Raw genomic sequence first — 5,184 nt, 5'->3', positions numbered from 1 at the left:
TGGCTCTTACGCTTTTGCCCGTAGGTATTTTGTAGTTAACTATTTTGGATCTGGTCTCCAAATCAGGTTACGACTCGAGCTCACTTTAATCCTCAAGTTTTCAATTTTCAGGCTGGCGATAATGGCTTTTGCGCTATTTGGTTGTTGAGACCTTTTAGTGTGTGGACCGGAGGCTCGTTTGGCTGGCGACAATGGCTCTTACGCTTTTGTCCGTGGGTATTTTTTAGGCTTTGTTTTCCTCTCGTTAAGTTCTTTTTGAAATGATTTTGCCTGACCCGTCGTTGGTTCTGAAAGAACCTCGATTTCAAGTCGTTAGGGGTGATGTTTGAGCTCCTTGTAAGGTTCTTAGCTCGTAGGCTGAGTAGCTCAAAGCCTTGTGTTTTTGGAGCTGACATGGTTGAAGCCCATTTGCCTGTTGAGGGAAACCTATTTTAACTGGTTCTTTTCAAAGTATATTCGAAGTAATGACCTGCGATTTTGTTAGCGACAGTCGGGCGTCCCCGAGTCGCGTTAATTTGGCTGGTGCAGCCGGTTTGACCGTAGTCATATGTGTTTGGCTGGAGCCATTTTTGATCTCAAGTGAGAGTTTAGGCATCTACATCGAGGGTATGCCCTTTTGGGATTCTTACAAATGCGACGTATAGCCTAAACTTTGGGATTGAGTTTTACGCTTGTAGTAAGGTCTTACAAAATTTTCATGCATGTTGAGGTCTTACAGTTTGTCATGCTTGTTGAGGTCTTACATTTTGTCATGCCTGTTGAGGTCTTACAATTTTTGTTGCTATGTAGAATAGATCTGGTTATACCGAGTCTGCTTGCTCGGGGTCTTACAGCCTCGGGTTTTCCAATGTACGGCGATTGGAGATAGTCTCCGGTTCATTGAGTTTGCTTCGGCTCAAAGGCCGTTATTTGTGAGCTCGGAGTTACCTTGTTGGGGCTTTATGAGCCTGGAGTTCCAACCCTGGGGTTGTGCGGGAGACAAATTATTGACGCTAAGTCTACGAGTATTTCGGGATGCATTTGGTGGAGGGATCCCTACAGAGAGTATGCTGAAATTCCCTTTCTTGGAGTATGAGATGCTGAAAGATATTCTTTTATTGCTTGGCGTAAATACATATCATTTCATTGTTGTGAGCTCGATCCATGCGGGCGCGGCTCCTTGGACCGTTTGGTCCAGTACATGATTCCCTATTGAGGCTCAGTCTGTCGTTCTCCGGCCCTTTCGAGCAGACGGCGCCTTCAAGGAGGGGGGTGTCCTTCATCGTTTGATTGCATAAGAAGGCCTATGATCTTGTCGGTTCCTCCTCAGGGGTACGTTGCTCCGCTAAGCACCTTGCTGGCGAGACCCTCTTTGGGGCAAAAGTCCGGCCGAGGGGAAAGAGCGCGGTGGTTTCTATTAAGGCCTTGAGGTCTACGGGTAGAGTTAGAACTTTCGAATGCCCTGACCCGGTGTCTGCATACAGGTTAGTGAAAAATAACGAAGGAGGGAGGTAGTTTTTCTTTATCGCGGGATTTGTAAGCAATGTTCCGAGGTTTGGTATATTCCTGCTGTTTTAGGGTGTGGATTCTAGTACAACCCTCCGCTGTGTTTAATCGAGCTTGGCCGATGATGTGGTTCGCTTACCCTTTGACTCTTTCGAGAGTGGAGATATTGGTGCTGGCGATGCGTCATGTGATGCGGGATTTCCCCTTGTCGCGTATTACTTCCTGCCGACGGTTTTAATTCCTCCCCTTATGTGGGATTTCGTCCTTTTGGCGAAGTGGAGGCGGACCTATCCTCGGGTGATGCACCCGTGGTCGTCTGGATAAGGCGTTTGTGCCTTGTACCTCCTTTGATGATATAGAACTCGACATTCCGGTCTGGGCCAGTCATGTCGTACTGAGAAAATGGTCTTTCTCCTTGTCGTAGCGATCGCCGTTTGGAATCTATTAAAGATTCAATAGGTGGTTTTGTTTTGACCCGGCGGTCCGAGCCGCCCCATCATCCTTGGCTCGTCAGTGCTGATCAAGACACCTGCACTCATGTGCACATGTTTTATTTAAAATGGATCGAGTAAGGAAGAAGGTTACCAGTACGTCATTGCGAGGTCGAGATGAGGTTTCGGTACCCTCTTTGCTGAATGTAAGGGCGTACTTCCATTCGTTCCATCGGGGGATGAGGTGTGAATCCTCGTAGCATTTCTTTCTCCCTTTGCTCGTCCCTGGATGCGTCGGGCTTTCTCATCGTTGTTTCGATGGCACCGGCTCGTGCCTTTATGGAGGAATCTGTCGGTTCGGTTGGCAAGTTTGTGGGGTCGGGCGCTAGGTTATGACGCCACATCATGGTTCCTTTCGAGAGTGTTTCCCCGAACCTCTTCAATAAGACGGGCTCGATCTCATTATCTTTTGGGTCGTTGCCTTTTCCCTCGCACATATAGGTGGTGATGTGTTCGTTGGGATATGAGGTCCCGCTGTACTTTGGGGGTTCTGGCGTTCTAGGCTTCTTTGAAATGGGTTTCGGGGCCGCTTTCTCGGGGAACGGCGGTTGCACAAACTTCCACGAACCTGATTCGATCCTTTTGGAGAGATCCCCAAGCATCTTTGCTATGGCGGGGTCTATTACCGATCCATTGTTGCTCGATCTCTCGGGTACTTGCTCGGCGGGGGGAGCTGTTTCCGGCGTTGCTGTACTGGGAGTCTTCGGATGGCTTTGTAACTGAGCAATGGACAACTGTTGTGCGTGCAACATTTCAAAAATAACATGAAGACTAACTTCCTTTTCTTCCTGGGCTGGGGTCTTTTGGGCGTCCTGTTGGTCGCCATGTTGTACGCTTCCGTCGGTGCGCGAGGTTTTGTCGGCTCGCTGTGCGTTTTGCAAAACCGCGTCCGCTGGAATCGGTCCAGGTGCATTATCGGGGTTCCGCGATGGCGCGCCAGCAACTGGAACAGCCATACTATTTTCTCCGTGGTTTTCGAGATTGTCATTCTCGACTCTGTTTACCGAGCCAGGCATTTTGACCTGAAATCAAGAGATCTTGGACAAGAAAAAGTGTGAAAGATAACTTGCGTTTTTTAATGAAACCAGCAAGAAAATAATCACTATTATTTTTAGCCCCACGGTGGGCGCCAAACTGTTTACCGTGAAAATGGTAACAACAATTAAATTTGTAAATAGGATTTTAAAAATACGCAATCTATTTTTATGCTCGTTGTTATAGCAGATGATGCTAAGAATATGAAGTTTAACGACAAAATACAAGCTAAAATGGGGCAGTAATCAAACCGAGGGGCTTGGTGCCCTGGCTTCGGACTGGTCGATGGAGGGCCCTGAGGTCGATATCTTGGCTCGATCTCGAGCTGTCGGGGGTAATCGGGAATGGGATAACAGTTGGGATGTGATCAAACAAGGCTCTTTATGGACAATACCAAACAATAAATGAAGAACAAATATGAAAGCTATAAACGCTGAGAGTGGCCTCGAGCCAATAAGGACGAGCATGTTAGAGAGAAGAGAGAGAGAGAGAGAGAGATTATTGATCTTGTGGAGAATATTTGGAGCAACATCAGCCCCTTACAAAGTAGTGTAGGTTCCCTTTATATAGGAGGGGAACCCGGTTATAGTACAACATGCATTAATTGTAAAGTATGGAGATGGGACGGCTAGACGCGATGCTTCGACATAGGCTCTGGATAGGCCAGCTCTGTCAGACTTAGCCGTGTGCCTTGGGAACTTCCTCTTCCATTCTAGCCTCGGCCTTCGTCTTCTTCGAGTCGGGCCTCGACGAGCCCCGAGGGAGGGGACTCGGTCGCAGCTCCACGTCCTCGGGGTTTCGAGGCATTCTTCCAAAATGGCTTAATAGCGAGAAATTAAGTCCTTTGATTTCGCCGCATACAGAGAACAAAGATTCCTTGACAAAGAAGGTAGGTGGTGGTGTTGGAAAGGAAATCCAAGCCATAGCAATTGAATTTTCTTCATCCGGATTAAACCAAATATCATATTTCAATGGTCGCATTTGATATTCATAACCATCCTTAGCTTTGACATAGTAAGCAGCTCTAGACATAACATTCACATAGTCGTCTAATAATGTGCATCTAATTAAGACATGTCTAAAACATAACAAATCAATTTGGACTTCACCTTTAATCCCACATTAACTGGGAATCAGTTTACGTAGTTATTGAATTTCTTACTAACCAGTAACCATACGAGAACTTTCCCACGACAGAAAAGTCCAAGCTCTCAATGCTATTCATCGTCTTCACCTCCGAACTTGTCCATTGAATAAATGGTTCACCATATAGAAAAGCGACATGCTTGATGGGAATTGAGATTTATGTGAGTTTTGAACTAGACGTGTGGTGCATGGGAGCATTTAATGAAGTAGGTTTTAGAATGTTTGAATAATTCAAGGATGGATTAGAGTTTGTGATGGGTTGTGCTTGTTGGGAATAGGTTGTGAAGGCATACCAACCGTGTAAGAGAGCTAGCCACCGGCCGGCGAGGCCATGGGAGGGCTCGCAAAGGGTATCGCCGCTTGGATTTATTTTATTTTATCTTAATTTAGTAGTTTTAGTTTATATTATTTTTATTTCTTTTGTAGTAATAGACTTTTCAATAAATCTTCTTGGATTTTCTTTATTCTACAGTTCTTTTCCGAAGAATATTTTTGTGTTGAACCGGGGAACCTTTCCCTATGATGAATGACGTAACAACTTTCTTAAGGGAATTAGTCTTATTTAGTTATATGGAGACTTTTGGATTACTTGGTACTAATAAAATTAGTCTTTTTCATGTGGGTTGTGAACTGACAATACCCCTTCGAAACTTTGTGTTGTGAATTGACAAAATAAGTTACATGGGGTAAAATGATTGTTATGATAACTTTTTGGCTCGTTTTGTGACTTTTTGTCAACTAGTTGGCATGATATTGCTCTAATTGTTCGTATTAAGAAGTAAAATTAATCCATCTTGACTAGTTCATGTGCCATGTTTGTTGGGTTTTGTTAAAACATTCTTGTGCTTACTTTTATCATCTAGAACTTGCCCGGTTGGTCTTTCAATGCTAATCTTAGCTTTCTTAAGCATTTTTTTCCGTCAATTCAGCAGTTGCTATTAAGAGCTCAAAGGTAACGGAATGACCGGACATCTTATCCCCAAAATAAGCTAGCAAATCAATAAAAGTATTGAAATTGGCAAAAAGA

The sequence above is a fragment of the Nicotiana sylvestris genome, chromosome 8, assembly GCF_000393655.2.
Source record: "Nicotiana sylvestris chromosome 8, ASM39365v2, whole genome shotgun sequence".
Classification (NCBI taxonomy): domain Eukaryota; kingdom Viridiplantae; phylum Streptophyta; class Magnoliopsida; order Solanales; family Solanaceae; genus Nicotiana; species Nicotiana sylvestris.
This window is presented reverse-complemented; position numbering follows the sequence as displayed.